We start from the raw sequence: 19,026 nt of genomic DNA, 5'->3' as shown, positions 1-19,026 counted from the left end.
ACCCCCCCCCTTCTTCCAGGACCCAATGTGCATTAAGAGTAATAGAACAGAAAGCTCAGAGGCAGAAAGCACAGATCAGCCGGTGCAGGAATGCTGTAGAATGGAGGTTGGGGGGGGGGGTTACTTGGAGCAATACCATTATCTGAGAGTCAGTATCATGTTTGCTTGCTTGCTTGCTTGCCACCCATCTGACTCAGTTTACCCCAGCCACTCTGCGAGGCTTCCAACAAATTAAACACAGTAACACATCAAACATTAAAAACCTACCTATACAGGGCTGCCTTCAGATGTCTTGTAAAAGTCGGATAGTTCTTTATCTCCGTGACATCTGACAGGAGGTTGTTCTACAGGGAGGGTGCCACTACTGAGAAGACCCTCTGCCTGGTTCCCTGTAATCTCACTTTTCGTAGTGAGGGAACTGCCAGAAGGCCCTCAGAGAAGGACCTCAGCGTCTGGACTGACCAATGGGGGTGGAGACACTCCTTCAAATATACTGGGCGGAAGCCATTTAGGGCTTTAAAGGTCAGCACCAACACATTGAATTATGCGCAGAAACATATTGGGAGCCAATGTAGATGTTTCAGGACCGGTGTTATACATACATGCCAATTTTAGTTTGGACATCGTGCATCAGATGAGGTGACCATAGCCATAATAACTATGTTTGGTAAATAAAAGGTAAAGGTAAAGGTACCCCTGCCCGTACGGGCCAGTCATGACAGACTCTGGGGTTGTGCGCCCATCTCACTTAAGAGGCCAGGGGCCAGCGCTGTCCGGAGACACTTCCGGGTCACGTGGCCAGCGTGACATCGCTGCTCTGGCGAGCCAGAGCCGCACACGGAAACGCCGTTTACCTTCCCGCTGGTAAGCGGTCCCTATTTATCTACTTGCACCTGGAGGTGCTTTCGAACTGCTAGGTTGGCAGGCGCTGGGACCAAGCAGCGGGAGCGCACCCCGCCGCAGGGATTCGAACCGCCGACCTTTCAATCGGCAAGTCCTAGGCGCTGAGGCTTTAACCCACAGCGTCACCTGCGTCCCTGTTTGGTAAATACTCGTTGTTAAAGAATTTAGCATAATGAACTTAGGGGTTTCAAACATTAGAAATACAGGGGAAATAAAAAATTACCTAGCATCACATATTAAGATTAAGAGTAGGGTATTGATATTTAAACAGCAACAGTTAACCCTCACTGGAGAAATGGCTCTTGTGACAAAGCATCTATAGCTGAACAGAAGTAGGTGAAACTCCTGCAAGAGAGCATCAGGAACTCAAATCAAGCAAGAAACGAATCACATGGCTGAAGAATGCCCTTACTTCCTACAGTGTTTAACATCAATCACAGCTCAACTTAATATTCCCTGCATATGGTGGAGCACAGAGCTAATACAGTGACATCAGAGAAAGGCTTGACTTTGACCAGTTTCTGGCCTTTTGACCACTTGACAATCTTTCCTAAGAACTAAGCACAACACAGGAGAGTCTTCTAAGGGCTCAAAATCAAAGATCTTGAAGAATGTGGATGTGTCTCTACCTTTTGAAATGATCAAAGGTAACTAGAGAGCTGTGAAACAGATTGATCCATGGGGAAGATTGTCATATATGCCATCATATTCAACACAATACAGTCTTTCTAGTCTTCAAAATCTCTCAAAAAAATGAGTTTCACTAGTCCATGGCAATTATAATTTAATAACAAAAAGGGAAAGAAGGCCAGAAAAAGTTCCTGGCCCAGTTCAGTTTATCAGAGATATGTGTGTAAGCCATTTGTAATTCCCCAGAACATAAGAGTCTGGATGGAGTACCAAATAAATGAGCCCATCTAAACCAACGTCTTGCTCTCACAATGGCCAGCCTGCGAGCAGGAATTGAACACAACAGCACTCAAACTGTTCAATGAAAATAAATTTCAACTTGTAGACATTTCCTTGCCTATTCAAAGATATGGTTCTTGCTGACCCTTGGTGTGGCTGGAATCATGCCTGGAGTCATAGATCCAGAACCAGTGGGAAGACATGACTATTTCAGATTAAGGAGCCAGTGAGCCACTAAACAAACAGTACATCATGTTGTAAATGGACTGTACCACTTCACACTGCGGGTATGGTATTGTATGTGTTAATGCTCCACGTATGACCCCCCCCTCCAAAAAAATCCATATAAATAGAAAACTAGCATGTCAGGGAGAAGACTAGACCAGAATTATTTCTCTATCTCCTAACTTTCTATGTAGAGGAAATTATGCTAAAGGGTCCAGCTGTCTGATCCCTCACCTGCAATACAGTCCAGGAACAATTTCACCCTATGTTCCAAGTTCATATAAACCCAACCTCATGCAGCCATATTCCACAGAGAGAAAGCAGTTGGTACTCTGAGCAACAACATATAGAATGCAATAACCCAACCCCTGGAGTTGTGTGGATGGAGTTTGTAGTGGTAAGTTGATGCCAACGCTGGACGATTACAAAGTCCAGGAGTAGAAAAGAAGGTGGTTTTGCTCCCTGCTTTGATTTCAGTCCTTTAATTACAAGATGTACAGTGGGAGAAGAAAGAGCTGCAGGAGGCAGGATGAAAGGTGAGGTGGAGGTGGCCTTGTGCTCTTCTGCAGATTTCAAATGCTGGGGAAGCAGGCAGGGAGCTGCCAGAAACAAAGACTCTGAAGAGGAAAATATTTTCAAACTTCGGATAGGAGAAAGAGGAGGAGAGAGAAAACCTTTTTAGAAACGGGGGGGTGGAGCCACATGGAAGATGCAGTGGATATGATTTCTTTTTCTGACAAGCTGAGTGAGACACAGCTGAACAAAGACAAACCCATTTCTCTGGAATAAAAAATATCAGCAGGGGGTTGCTGAACAGAACCATTTTACCTTGGATGGATTGTATAGAAAGATGCTACATGTATTGTGATCTAGACACAAACTGCTCCCTAGAGCTTGAGGGATTTATTTTACCATCACAAAATAGAGAATTATGCTAACAAAGAACAATGTGAAGGGGAAGAGGAAATGTGGCTTCTTGTGCTATCTTGCTATAGTTTTGAGAAAAGTGACTATTGCTGCATCATTTTGCTTAATCTAAGAGAGCTGATGTGCAGAAACATTGCACACTCGCCTTTTCCCCAAGCAGAGAGAATTTCCAGGGATGGTGCTGATTCAGGGATCATGTCTTTCAGAAGGAGAGATCTCTGGAGACTTACAACATTTTCAGATATTTTCTTTACCATTATATAACCATCAGAAAAGGCATACAGCTTAAACCTTTCCAATCAGGAATCCCCTCATTATCAGATCCCCTGAGAGAGACAGCCAGCAGCCAAATAGGTTCATGAAGGTTTCTCTCTCTCCTTCTCAAAACACCAGCTTTGTTTTCATTCCTTCTCATGCACACATGGCAACTTTACATTCTTCCTTGGGGAGGGGGAGAGCTCGCTTTCTCCAAAATGGGTCACAGGAGAGTGCCCAACTTTTTCCTAACCCGTCTCAGCATTTGGAAGGAAAGGGCAACGAGAGAGAGAGAGAGAGAGAGAGAGAGAGAGAGAGAGAGAGAGAGAGAGAGAGAGAGAGAAGCAGGGAGCAAGTTATACCCTTGCTTCTTTTCAGTCAGTCTGAGAACCAGGTTAAAAAATGCAATGGTTCTCCTAAATAGAGACAGAATGAAAAGTCTTTTGTGAGCTGCAAGAGGTGGTGGAATGTGGGCGCCCAAAGTATCTCTATCTCAGTCTGCACTTCTCTGACTCTCCAACCTACAGATATTACATTAAATTAATTATGAAAGTAATATCCATAAGTGTAAAGAATTTCTTCACTGCTACATTGTAAATGAATTAATTTCTAAGTACAGTGAGAAACCCAAAGTTCATAATATTAATGGAACTGATACTTTTGGCATATATGAAAGCAATAATCAGAGGAAATTTCCTTGACTTGTAGTTTTTACAACCTGTAGTGTACTTTCAGCCCATCAATAGTAAGTTCCTCAACCCCTGTGGCAGTTACTGCAGAAGGAATACGTATTTCACTTGTGCGTCTGATTATTTGACACAGCCTTCACAATTTCTCCATTGGAAATACTATGAGCTACAAGTAAAACACACAAACGAGAGGTTCCCAAATGCAGAAAGCTGCAGATGAATTCAGAAGAATGAACACATAGTTTCTTTTCTTTAGCAAATCTGGAAATGCTGAATCAGTCACTAGTTTAAACTTGCACAACTTGTGACACACCAAAGCTCGCCAACTACATATTTTGCCTGTGTTTTCGAGGTTCCCAGCAGGATGCAAAAATAGAAAATATATCAGTCCCCTGCTAGGCTGCTATAAATGGCTGGTGCACTGCATTCAGTTTGGGAGGGGGCAATCCGCAATCTGGGCAGGCCTGAAAGTGGGGAAGAAAAACCAATTGATGATTCTTTCCAGTAGCACCTTAAAGACCAACTAAGTTAGTTCTTGGTATGAGCTTTCGTGTGCATGCACACTTCTTCAGATACACAGAAACAGAAATTTTCTTCTATATAGTGAGAAGGTGGGGAGGGGTATTACTCAGAAGGGTGGTGGGAATGGGTGATTGGCAGATAGCTGTGATGAGCCTGTTGACGACTCTTAACGACTGCAATAGGTCTTACAGGAAAAAGCAGGCCCTGGGAAGAACTATATGAATCTGGCATAAATATGTGTAGATCTATTTGTATACACAGCACTGGCACCACATGTTACCTCAGATACAGAGCATGGGTGCGTGTGCACATATCCAAATTGCTATGCTTGAACCAGCCTCCATGACATCTTTTCATGAAAAGCAAAGGCTAGCAGAACTATTTTCCTTATCCCAGTAGACATGTGTGTCCCAGATTTAAGTCTTTTTATCTCTCTCTTCATGTTGCTCTTAGCTTTCAGAGACTCACATTTCCCCCCTAGAAATCACCACCACCACACCGGCTCACGTTCCTTTGCCTTTCAAGAAGGGGCAAAGATCACCCAAAATGTTGAGCTCATGGTTCCAACCTGCCATGAGTGGGGCTTATTGTCCACTTGACTAATCTTTTTTATGGGACGAACCTGGGTTGCTCGCAAGACACAGTGTTGTTTAGCAAAGGAAAGAGAGAGATGGATTTAACTGTCCAGGGGTGATTTACCTTACACAAACTCAGCACAATCAAGCCAAGAGGGAAACATTTTAGATCCATGTGATTAAAAGAGCTGAAACAAATTCAAAATTTGGCAAATGTTCCACTACTGCAATTTAGCTTGTGAAAATTGACAACAGAATACACAGCCTCTCCCAGATTTTTCAGTTGAAGAAAAGCAGGACTGCGCCCAAAGTCTATAGCCCAGGGAACCTGTAGTCCTCCAAATGCTGAGAATTATAGGTCCCATCATCCCTGACCGTTGGTCCTGGAGGCTGCGACTGATGACAGCTGGGGTCCAGCAACATTTAGGGAGCCATAGGTTCCCCATGCCTGCTGTACATGAGTACAGTTTTTTTACAGTGTAAAGTTTTGTTAAACATTTTCCAAATGCCACTGAAAATGAGCTGCAAGCGTATCTGTTTATAGTATACTTCCCCCACGTAAAATAAATATTACTCCAAACAGCCTACTTTGTTGACTACTCACTTGTTTGGTTTTATGATCCTGCTGGCATTGTAAACAGGACCATAAGTGGGGAAAGTGGGGTGAAGTTTGTCAGTTCTTTTCTGCCCACTGCTTGGAAGGTTTTTCTTCACAGACCCAGACTGATAATACTTGGCAAAAGTTCACCCGAATCAACTGAAAAGCAGGCAAGTGGTTGGTTTTCTCCAGGAATATAAATTCACATCAGAAAAAGCCCTTTGATTCCAACACCACGCTATATTCAGAAAATCCAATTTATCTTTCCAGATGGTGGGTGTTTTCCCCAATATCTTTCTGGACCTGAGTGGGTGAGCTCTCTCTTCATCATGCCATTATTACCCTGCAGAGACCTGGCATTCTGCATATCAGTAATCAGTAAAAGAAGCAAAAATGGCTTTTAAAAATGTTTTTTTGGTGGAAAGGCAACAGATCAAAGAAAATCTACAGAAAGAGCCACCTCAGGAATGCAGAAGGGCAAGGCTAAATACTCCTGCACATTAATTAGCATATCACTTCTGCCCTCGCCTTCCAGGCGTTTTGTTAGTTTTTGCCCGTATTGCTTACAATATGCCTACTTTTGTTAAATTTGCAATTATGTAAATCTTTTCATGTTGTAGCCTCACTGAGCATAGTTTTGGCTGTGGAAAGGCAGCATACAAATTACAGTGGTGCCTCGCAAGACGAAATTAATTCGTTCCGCAAGTTTTTTCTTCTTGCGAGTTTTTCGTCTTGCGAAGCACGGTTTCCCATAGGAATGCATTGAAAATCAATCAATGCGTTCCTATGGAGACCGTCCGGGGACAGAGGGGAAGCGCCGCGCGCCTTCCCCTCTGTCCCCGGACATGTTTTAAAGCAAGGGAAGGGGCAGCGGGGAGAATCGCTTCTCCCCGTTGCCGCCCCTTGGTTCAAAAGGGGTCCAGGGAGAGAGGGGAAGGCGCACGCGCCTCCCCCTCTGTCCCCTCTTTTGAAGCAAGGGGCAGAGGGGAGAAGCGATCTTCTCCCCACCGCCCCTTGCTTCAAAAGAGGTCCGGGGACAGCGGGGAAGACGCGCGGCGCTTCCCCGCTATCCCTGGAGCTTGCGGAGCAAGCTTCGTTTTGCGAAGCAAGCCCATAGGGAAATGCGTCTTGCGAAGCGGCTAAGAAAATGAAAAACTCCTTCGTCTAGCGAGTTTTTCATCTTCCGAGGCGTTCGTCTTGCGGGGTACCACTGTAATTGATGATATGTACCTGACAACCCAGGACACGTCTTCATGCATCTTGATGAAGAAGAATCTAGACCTCAAAAGTGTGTAGATATAGATATAGATGATATAGATATAGATGATATAGATATAGATGATATAGATATGGATATGGATATGGATACGGATACGGATACGGATACAGATACAGATATAGATATAGATAGATATGGTTTGATACATAAATAGAAAATATATGCACAATGCATCTGCTGTGTGTGATGAAGTGGTGAGTCCCACACAAGCAGCAGACTTACAGTATTCAAGTCAATGTACACTCATTGGCTCACTCACAGAAGTGTCTTGGCAGGACTGGAGCCCAGGAAAGAAAAGCAGCCAGCAAATGGAGAAGGAAGCGCAGGAGACAGAGAAGGATGGAGACCAGATGCTCATCCAAGGCAGCCTCTGAATTTAGGTGTCACTAACTTGGGCCAGTATTTCCATTTTATGTTTCAATAATGCTTTGATGCCATCATAACACTGGAGACGGCCATGAAAGAAACATCCTGTTCTTAAAGGTTAAATCCTGAGAGGGCAAAAGATAAGCATTAGTGAGACTCAACAGTGTTCCCACAAGGAATCACGAGCCCAGCTTAACAGATATGTGATGCAGATGGCATCCGATTCATGCCAGGCAAATGCCAGATTCACCATCCAAGAGAATCACTAAATTCTGATCCCCAGACAAATTTCCAAGGCATCCAACTTAATTAAGTTCACTAACTCAAGCAATCTTTGCTTTATGGTGCCATTAAGGGCCTCAGATCTGTTCATTCCACTCAAATAGCACAACACGGGAGGGATAACAAAGAAAGATCAAACAGGAAAATAAGCAAGAACAGGAAAAAATGCAGTATGATGCATCAGCGGCAAACATTTGCAGCCATTCACGATCAAAGGAATAAAGAATAAAGACAGTTCCCTTCATCTGAAAGAGAGCATTTTCAACATACAACCATGTCCTATATCCTGCTGTGTTTAGGCAGGACAGAAAAGACTGCATGGAAGATGGCACAGTGGGGCTTGGGAGTCACCTCTTTCATTTTATCTGAATGCCATAGGCAAACGCTTCTGCCAGGTTCAGGGCACCTGACCACCCGCTTGAAATGCAATGTAAGGAGAGAGAGAAACAACTCCAGGAGCTAGTCTTATCCAGGGAAGATAAGCAAGCAAAGATTTACAAGAGCAAGAATCCCAAAGCTTTAGGAATTCTGCTTCAGCCTTTTGAAAACCATGGTTCTGAAAGACTGGCCTTGGAGAGAACGTCCCTTGGAGGCTCCCCTCCTCGTCTTTTTCTCTCAAAGCAGCAAACAATGTTGAGTTAGCAGGACATGATGTTGGGCTCATCCGGAGCTCACCCAGACTTCCTTTTTGTGCCACATTTCCCAGGCACAGATCTGCACTTTAAAGCTCTGTGTCCGAGTGCTGCTGTCCATGTCCTGGCGCTTTCCCACATTTTACTGCTGATTCGGAGCGAATCACGATCTGCAGAAAACCTGTTTGCTCCAATTCATCAGTAAAATGCAGGATTTTCCAGGGGAAGCACTGGGACAAAAAACAAAACACCACTTGAACATGGAGTTCTAAAGCCCAGACCTGTGCATAGAAACACGACACAGAAGGAAGTCTGGGGGCTTCGCCATACTTACCTTTAGCCCCACTCTTTCCAGGCATGGTCTGTGTTTAAAAGCTCTGTGTCCAAGCATTTTGTGTGTGTGTGTGTCTTTGCCCTGGCACTTTCCCCATTAAAAGCCCCACTTTGGTGCCCAATCAGAGGAAACATCCATTTGAGTTTTCTGTGGATTGCCATTTGCTCCAATTCAACTTTAAAGAACAGGTTTTCATGGGGAAAGCTCCAGAGCAAAAACAGGGGTGCTCTGACACAGAGCTTTAAAGCACAGACCATGCCTGGAAAACGTGGAGGAAGGGGAAGTGTGGATGAGCTCTGGATGAGCCGATTGTTACATCACATGTTTCTTTTGCTACATGTTGCAGAAGAGAAAGGAAACACAGTGGTGGCAGCTGTTCCTCTGGTCCTCTCTTACAGTGCATGGAGAAAGTGCTCTATAAGGTAAGAGGCTAACCCCAGACACCACCTTTTGCTGTAAAGCAGGTGGACATGACTTGAGGTCGGCTACTTTACCTGTCCTCCCCTGGCTGCTTTCCCCCCCAACATCTCCCCTAACCCAACCAAGGAACCCAGAACTATTTGCTCCATTGAGTAAGGAAAAGTAGTTGGGAGGAGTCCAAGGGAAAGTGGCAGGTGGGAAGAGGGTTAAGCACAGCTATCCCATTGGCTGATGGTCAGTCAAAACCTATAAAGCCCTATACATAAAGCCCCTTGTACACCAAGGAAGGATTAAAGTGAGAGCACATGCACTGTTATTGCTATCTAAACCTGAAACACATTGACGGGCCATGGGGATTAAGGGAATGTAAAAAAAGAAAGACAGAAATTAGACCTCACAAGCTGAACGTCAGCCTGCCGGACAGCATGGATCTGTGCCCTAATGAAAGCCACAATCTGACCACATAAGTCAGCAAAACCTGCTTCAAATTTTTTTTCTCGGGGTTGATTATTTTCATATTACAGCCTCCCTTTTTCTTAAAAAAAAAAAATTCTTTTAAGTGGACCACCCTTGGGTTAAAGAAATGGATGCAATATGAGAAAGGGAGAATGATTCCTCTGAGAATAACCTGTCCTTCTCCTCACCTGCAACCTCTCCAATAAAAGCCCACGAAACAGTCAATAAATAAATGTCAGCGTCACCTTTTCAAACAAAGGCTTGCCAAGACAAAAAGCCAACACCATTCTGCTTTTGAATGAGCGCAGATCATCAAACCCACCTGCAATGAAGCCTCTTTCCCAATGTGTCACTGAGGGAATCAAGGTAAATATCATTAAATACCACCATCCTTTTTCCTCAAGGCAAGCCCCAGAGACATAAGAGACGTCCATTCAGAATTAATCGGCTGTGTGGAGTAAGAAGCAGCAGGAGCTTTGAGAAAGGAGATTGAATAGCAACGCCAGGGATGGGGGACACCTGGCTGCCTCAAGCACAGTCAGGACAAGGAGATGAAAATGGTACCCAAGGCCCTTCAAATCCAGCATCTTGTTTGCAAAACTGGGCAACCAAATGCCTTCAAGGAGTCCAAGGCAGGCATGAAGGCAACACACACACAACCCTCTCCTGCTGCTTGTCTGCCCTGCGCAGCGTTCAGAGGGGATCAAGCCTCTGACTAGGAAGCTTCCATTTAGCTGTCCAGGGTCGTGGCTGCAGGCAGACCAGGTGTTTGTCTCACCTCTCTTTAAAAAGGCATCTAAGCCAGCAGCTATGCTGGGGAAGTGAATTCCAGGAATTCATTGCCCTTGGTATGAATGAGCCTTTCCTTTTGCCCAGTCTGAGCATATCATTCATCCATTTCATTTGATGAGCCTAAACACTATTATTAAAGAGCATGTAATATACACCCATATGGGACGCGGGTGGCGCTGTGGGTAAAACCTCAGCGCCTAGGACTTGCCAATCGCATGGTCGGTGGTTCGAATCCCTGCGGCGGGGTGAGCTCCTGTCTTTTCGGTCCCAGCTCCTGCCCACCTAGCAGTTCGAAAGCACCCCTAAGTGCAAGTAGATAAATAGGTACCGCTTTATAGCGGGAAGGTAAATAGCGTTTCCATGTGCTGCGCTGGTGCCAGCTCGCCAGAGCAGCTTCGTCACGCTGGCCACGTGACCCGGAAGTGTCTCCGGACAGCGCTGGCCCCCGGCCTCTTAAGTGAGATTGGCGCACAACCCCAGAGTCGGACACGACTGGCCTGTATGGGCAGGGGTACCTTTACCTTTAATATAAACCCATAAGGACAGTAATTAAAATATTGTTTTATTCTGCAGTGCTGTTCAACCCCTCTTTCTCCCTCTGAAATACTTAAGCATGTTTTCAAAAGGATACAATAAAATGTCAGCAATCTGCTTGCTCAGAGGTTTACAAAGCAACCATAACCATGTCTGCCCCGAAGTCCTGTTGAATTCAGTGGGACTTACTCTCAGGCAAGTAGGGTTAGGATGGCAGCCTTGGTGGGGCAGTAGATTAGGCACAATAACCCCATTACAATTACAATTCCTCATTGCACATATATGCAACAACCTACGAATGGATGGATCTGTCCATTTCAGTTTCTTTTAGCAAGCAGCTCAAACCTCTTTGCACACCAAGCTGCTCAGCTAGACTGAGGGAGAGCAAAGGCTTGGTTTCCTGGTCTTTCCTAAGGTGAGCTAAACTTGGCATATTAATATGCATATTAAGTATACTTAAGCATGTTGCTTCTATGAGGTTGGCTACACCACATTTTCATGATTAAAATGAGCCACAGAGGCTGGATTAGAAGGAACAATCTTTGCTTACCAGTGTGCTGCTCCCAGCTACAGTATGTACAAAACTAAAACTAGTTACCGTAATTTTCGCTCTATAACACGCACCAGACCATAACACACACGTAGTTTTTAGAGGAGGAAAACAAGAAAAAAAATATTCTAAACGAAATAGTGGATATATGATTTTTGTGGTTCATGCTGTGGCCACAGACATGTGATCTGACAGTGAGTTTGGAGTAGCCCAATGCAAAAATCCTGAGGATCCATGTGGATCCATGCTTTGTAACCACAGAGGAGGGAAGGAAGGGGTACCATGGATCCTCTGCTCACGACTGCAGCAGATCCCCCCTGCCACCCGCAGGCATTCGCTCCATAACACGCACAGACATTTCCCCTTACTTTCTAGGAGGAAAAAAGTGAGTGTTATGGTGCAAAAAATACGGTAATTCTTCTTAGCTTCCATTCCCCCTCCCCGGTACAAGCATTTCTCAATGACTTTGGTTCCTGCTCACATTGCAATCCTTGTGCTGTCTGCATTGAACTGGTGGGCTTCATTTGTTACTCTAGCACGGGGGGGGGGGGGGAGCCTGAGGCTTTCCAGAAATAGCTGGACTCCAACTATCATCGCCACCCAGCATAGCCAGTGTTCAGGGCAATGGATTCCTCCCCCTTGCTTCAGTTGTGCAAAAGCTGCCCCAGAGATGCTCCTTCCTGTGCTTTGTGCCTCCCCAAGTTTCTAGAGGCCTGATGCAAAGGTTTCTGGCCCTTGAATGGGGCACACGGCAGCCAGATGCAAAAAAGGGCAGAGCTCCTGCAGCAATTTTAATAGCTACCGTATTTTTTCACTCTATAAGACGCGCACCAGACCATAAGACACACCTAGTTTTTGGAGGAGGAAAACAAGAAAAAAAAAATTCTGAATCCCAGAAGCCAGAACAGCAAGAGCCAGAACAGCAAAAGCAGTGATCCCTCTTGCTGTTCTGGCTTCTGGGATAGCTGCGCAGCCTGCATTCGCTCCATAAGACACACCCAGAGTTCCCCTTACTTTTTAGGAGGGAAAAAGTGTGTCTTACAGAGCGAAAAATACGGTATATAAATGGTGGGATTCCAGCATGAACTTGGAAGATGTCAACAGTTATAGGCTGTAGGAGGAGATCTGGGAGACCAAATGGGAAGGTGGGACAGAACACCTGCATGGGTTATGTAGAAGTGAGAAGTTCAGCAAAAGATGCTAAATTTCTCACTCTCCACATTGACCTCCAAGCATTATGTAAGGCGACAAGATGAAAACGGGAGAGAACTATTTGGGTAGAAGTTGAAATGTTGACAGTTTGCTGTGTGGGGGTGAGAACAGCTTCACCTGATGAAATTCCCTTTTCTGCCCAACTAGTAAGGAAGGAGACTTGCCCCCCATCGTTACATGCCAAGCTGCCACAATAACTTCTTTTACACAGCTGTTAAAAGGTAGGGGAATCCCGAGATCCTTTTTATCAGCTCACACCTAACAAATCTCCTCTGCATCAAGTCAGCCTTTCCTCCTATTGCCATGCACATCAAGGTCCACCACCTCTCACTTTAGACATGCTATTCCCTTTAAAATAATATGAAATAAAATTATTATTAGATAACAGAATGAAGTACCTTGGCATCACAACTGCAGCCTGTCCCCAGATTCAGAAAGCAGAGGCTTCTTTCCAGGGCAGGGAGCTTTCCCCACCCCATCAATTCTCGCTGTTTGTAATAAAACGAACTTTCATTGTTTAACCCTTCACAGTTTATTGCTTCTAGTGGAACCACCTGGTGCCAATAGTAGCATAGCAGCTAACGATAAATGACAAACTAATTTTGCTTGGTGGTTAAGAGACTGCAGATAGGTGTGAACTCAAAGGTATCTTTCATTTAATGCACCAAGACCATCCACAGGCAGTAGTGCTGGGCTGATACCTTTCAGAATTGCAACAGGGAAAATTAACCCTTTCCTCTGCTGTTGAGGAACGCCCCTCCTCTGTCACTGCTCTTTGAGATGGAAGAAATTTTCTCAGTGGCACCAGACCAGACCCACTTGCCTTTGCTCCCTCTGTAGCTTCCCAAAGACTCCCCCCATCACTTTATTTGCATAGCAGTAAAAAGTGCCACCTGTCATTGTGTATCAAGTTTCCATTTAAAGTTATGCTAGACTACCCCCCAAAATATATATATATCCTCCCTCCCATTTTCACAAGGACATTCATCTCTCTCAAAAAGGGGATGAGGAATTTATTGGGGGTGAGGTGTTTTCCATTAAGACAAGGCAGCAGAGTGTTTGGAGTTATTTTCTCCCCCCCCCCCATCCTTGATACCTGGCAGCGTGGCGCAAAGCAGCTTGCAGGTGTCCTTCAGTCTTATAAAATGCAATGCTATGTTTATAGTGGACGTCGTATTGTTCCCAATGAGGCATTTTATATGACTGAAGAATGCTGCTGATTTGAATGTGGAGACAAGGAACTTTACAGCCAAGGTGGCCTGGTATATGAGAGGACAGAAGCTCTCTTCCTTTAATGGCTGTGTAGAAGTGCAGGTTTCAGCAGGTCTGCCCTGCCATACAAAATGCACCTGAAGAATCATAGAATCATAGGGACTTCCGGCGCACCGCGATCTCAGCGCAAGCAAGGTTCGCACCGGGAGGGAGAACCTGAGCTATTTTGGAGGGTGGGGGCAACTCCAGGGCGCGGAGACCCCCCAAAATACTTCTGGAGGGTGTCCAGAAGGTCTGGTTCCCGGCACGACCAGGAAAAGATCGACCCGGCCGCCAGGTAGCCTCTAAAGAGGTGAAGAGAGTGGCGGAGAGATCTTGCAGGTCGAGGGACGCCATTACCTACCTCCAATTAGCGAAGCCCTGAGCCTGCGGAGAAAGCGGTTCGTTCTCAAAACTAAGAACTCCGAAACGAAAGAAAATATTCTAATTTGGTGGTCAAAAGGCCAAATAACAACAAGGAAGTCTCGGAGCAACAAAGAGGAGTGAACAGAGTTTAGCCGAGAGCCGAAATCAAACTAGACGCAGCGCGACGCCAGTGCGGGAGGAAAGTGAAAGTGAGTTGCCTTGGCGGATAAGATACTTCCTCTCGGTCGTTCTCTCAGCACAACGGAAAAATTTACAAGGGAGGGTGCACTGCTACAAAAGGGGGAAAGAGGAGATGCCAGAGAAAAATTCTCGGAGGGAGGCGTCCTTGGTGAAACGGAGGGGGAGAAGAGAGGAAAAGGCGCTTTGCTGTGTGCGGTAAAACATAAGGGATCTCAAACCGGAAGAGAAGCCCCTGCCGCCATTAAAAAATCTTTAAGCGTGGAACCTGCGACAAGCGGAGAGGGGAGAGGGGAAAGGACAGCGATATATATCAGTGTGACTATTCCATCGTCGGTGATTCTTTTTTTTCTTCTGGATGCGCTTGACCTCTTCTTTTTTTCTCTTTATTGAACTGGGATACGAAAACTGGGACTCTCAAATACCGATTTATAGAGGGACTAAAATCTTGATGAACTAAGATAGAGGGACATTTTCAGAAAGAAACTTGGACTGCTATTCGTTTATGAAAGATTAAATTGTAGTCTTTAAATTATAGGTGAGAACAACTTTAGGAGAAAGGAGACGCTGAAAATCTAATGCGAATTTAAGAACCTGGTGACACCTAGTGGCGGAATGGAGATTGTTTAACTCTTTGACTGGTCCCCCCCCCTTCCTTCCTCTTCCCATTTCCCTTGCTTCCCCTATCTGTTTTTTTTCCCCCTCTCTTCTTTTCCTGTTATGCGATTTCTTTACTAACTGCCCCCGAGCCATCACTCAGCCACGTGGACTAGCCTGATTGGAGGCGAAAAGAACAGTTGGATGAGGAATAATTGGACTGGAGGGAAGAGGAATCTGTAGGATATAGTGGCAAAATTTTACAGTGACTGTAAGTGAAACACAAATAGTTGTATAAGGGTTTGGCAACTTAGGAGTGTTAAGGATAGAAAGTTAATATACTAAAAGTGGAGAAGATTGGATAGACATAATAAAAGTGTCAGAAAGAAATACGGAGGGAAGGGACGATCTGGGAGGGGTGGCAACGTAGAATTTACAGGATGTCGCATACAGGAAAGAAGGGAACAAACGGGGGAACCCCTAGTGACAGAAGGGGATCGAAACAAGAGGTAGACTTTAAGACTGATATTTTAAAGGTGCTTGCTGAAATCAAACAGAGTCAAAACAACGTAGAACACAAATTAGAACAAGTAGACAATAGAATTGGGAGAATGGATAAAAAGATGGATGAAACGGTGAATGAACTCAAAGGCCAAATAAAGGAAATATTTAGGAGAACACAGCTTAATGAAGAAGGATTAAAAAAGACTAGATTGGAGTTAAAGGATATTAAAAGAGAGAAGGAAAAGATGAAAGTGGAAGTGATGGATTTAAATAAGGCACAGGAGGAGATGAAGGATATTATAGCAATGAATGAATTGAGGCAGAGAGAGGTGAATTTAAGATTGAGGGCTGTGCCAGAGACACAAAATGAAAATGTTAAAGAGAAATTAATAAAGGAGCTAGCGGAATGGATGGGTGTACCAGTTGAGGAAATGGCCAAAAATGTGCAGAGTGCATTTAGAATGTGGGTCAGTTCGACAAGAGTAAAGAAATATACAGGCGATTGTCTGATCACATTTAAAGATAAGGAAATGAGGAATAAGATTCTTTTAAGGAATAGGGAAAAGAGATTGAATATAGAGGGGAACTACATCATTATTTTCAAAGACATCCCAATCAGATTACTTAAACGAAGAGACTCTTATAAATTGTTGGTGCAGGCACTGAAGAAAAATAAAATTGAATTTAGATGGGAATTCCCTGAGGGGTTATCTTTTACATATAGAGGCAAGAGGCATAGGTTATCAAATCAGGAGGAAACCGGGAAATTCTTGAGGAAATATAAAGAGTTAAGGGTGGAGATGAATGGAAAGGGGGGAGCGGAGGGAGGAGCTTCAGGAGAATCAGAATCAAAAGAGGAGGAGGAGGGGGGAGGGAGCGGACCGGACGAAGAGACAGAGGGAGAGGTAGAAGAGGAAGATCCAGGGAATTTATAAAGAAAAGGAAAACCTAAGGGAGAATTAGAAACAATGGGGTTAAAAATCTGGAGTTGGAATATTAATGGGATGAACGAGAAAAAAAAGAGGAATAAAATTAAACAATATCTGAAAAAGAAAAATCTGGATATTATTTGTCTCCAAGAAACGCATATAGCTAGAAGGCACAGGAAAGTATTAATTAATAGGAGGTTGGGAAATGAATTTGAGTCCTTGGACAAAGAGAAGAAAAGAGGGGTGGTACTATACATTAGAAATAAGATTGAAGCTAAAATAATTTTTAAAGATGAAGAGGGTAGAATAATAGGGGTCCGTATCAATTGGCAAGGAGAAAATCTGGTGGTAATCGGGGTATATGCCCCAAATGATAGTAAGTCGGAATTCTTTAAAAAATTGGAAGAGAAAATATGTGAATATGCCGACCAGAAAATTGTTCTGATGGGCGATTTTAATGGGGTGGTATCTTTAGAAGCAGATAAGTGTAGGGAAGGAGGAAGTAAGAATGGGAAGCTACCAAAATCTTTTTTCTCAATGGTAGACAATGGTAATTTGATAGACATCTGGCGTCTCAAACACCCACTAGATAAACAATTTACCTTCCACTCCGAACCAAATCAGTCGATGTCACGTATTGACCAGATATGGATCTCAAGTGAATTATGTCCAAGAACTAAACTAATAGAAATAAGACCGAGTGTAATTTCAGATCATAACCCGATAGAGTTAGAACTAAAAAGCCTGGAGCCAAAAACTTTTAGATGGAGATTAAAGGACTATCTTCTGGAGGATCAAAAAATTGTTGAAAATGCACAGGAAAAATTAAAGCAATACTTTACGGAAAACTGCGGTAAAGGAACAAAGGCCAATGTAGTATGGGAGGCAAGTAAGGCAGTAATAAGAGGTTACTTTATCCAGCAGAATGCAATCAAAAATAAGAATAGAGAGAAAGGAAGAGAGGAAATCCTGAAGCAGATAATGGTAAACGAACAAAAATTATCCCAGAAACCCAACTGCCAGAAAGCAAAAGAAAGAATTAAAATTTTGCAAGCCCAATTTGCCACAATAATAAACAGAGAGGTCGAGTGGAATATTAAAAAATTAAGACAAAAAAATTTTGAATTTTCAAATAAATCAGGCAAATGGCTTGCATGGCAAATCAAAAAGAGGAAGGAAAGGAGCACAATAAATAAAATAAAGGTGGGAGAGGAAGAGAAAACAGATCCTAAAGAAATTAGAAGTGAGTTTCTCAATTACTACAGAAGATTATATTCCAATAAAGAGAGAATTAGTGTAAGGAGAATAGAGAGATTTTTGAAGGATAAAGGGGTGCAGAAAATCTCAACGGAGGAAAGACAACAGTTGAATACCCCAATCGGAAGTGATGAAATAGAAGATGCAATTAAAGAGTTAAAGAGGGGAAAAGCCCCAGGTCCTGATGGATTTACTGCAGGTTATTACAAAGAAATGAAACCCATTTTGGTGGGTCCTCTGAAAGAAACTATGGATAATATCTTAAGGAAAGGAGAATTCCCAGAGACTTGGAAGGAGGCATATATCACGTTTATCCCCAAGCAAGACGCAGATTTGACTCAGGTCAAAAATTATAGACCGATCTCACTGTTAAATGTAGATTATAAAATATTTGCAGGGATTCTAGCAAGGAGGTTGAAGAGGCTGTTATCAGAAACTATTCATAGGGACCAAGCAGGATTCCTGCCAGGACGGCAGATGAGAGACAACACAAGAAACATAATTAACATGTTAGAGTACCTATCTGTCAAGATTAACAAACAGGCTATAATGATGTTTGTGGATGCCGAGAAGGCATTCGACAACGTTATCTGGGACTTTATGTTGAAAAATCTAGAACATATGGAGGTGGGGAAGGATTTTTTTAATGGAGTAAAAGCCATATACACAGACCAGAAAGCCAAACTGATCATTAATAACATAGCGACAGAAGAGATAAAGATACGAAAAGGAACAAGACAGGGTTGTCCGCTCTCCCCGCTTCTGTTTATAATGACTTTAGAAGTTCTATTAAATTCTATAAGGCAGAACCAAAAAATAAAAGGAGTATTAGTTGGACAGAATGTACATAAGATCAGAGCCTATGCGGATGATGTAGTTATAATGACAGAAGAACCAACAACTGCAACAGGAGAGATATTAAAGGAATTAGATCAGTTTGGAGAGGTAGCAGGGTTCAAATTAAATAAGAGTAAAACAAAAATAATAGGCAAAAACCTGGATCAGAAATTAACAGAAACAATTCAACAGCAAACACAAATAGAGGTGGTGAAAAAAGTGAAATATCTCGGCATTTGGATAACACCTAAGAATATAGATCTATTTAAAAATAATTACGAACCGACGTGGAGGGAAATAAGAAAAGACTTGGAAATATGGGGAGGGTTGAAACTGTCATTTTGGGGAAGGATCAACACAATTAAGATGAATGTGCTTCCAAGGCTGATGTTCCTATTTCAAACTATCCCTATAATTAAAGGAAGCCGAATCTTTAAAGAGTGGCAACGAGTGCTTTCGAGATACATCTGGCAAGGAAAGAAACCCAGAATTCAGTTTAAATTATTAACAGATATAAAAGAAAGGGGGGCCTTCGCCTTGCCGGATGTGAAACTATATTATGAGGCGGTTTGCCTATGCTGGGTTAAAGATTGGGTAAGGTTAGAGAATAGGGAACTATTAGACTTG

This window comes from Podarcis melisellensis (genome assembly GCF_964234715.1).
Source record: "Podarcis melisellensis genome assembly, chromosome: 5".
NCBI classification, from domain to species: Eukaryota; Metazoa; Chordata; class Lepidosauria; order Squamata; family Lacertidae; genus Podarcis; species Podarcis melisellensis.
The sequence above is the reverse complement of the archived record's forward strand: the minus strand, read 5'-3'. Positions refer to the sequence as shown.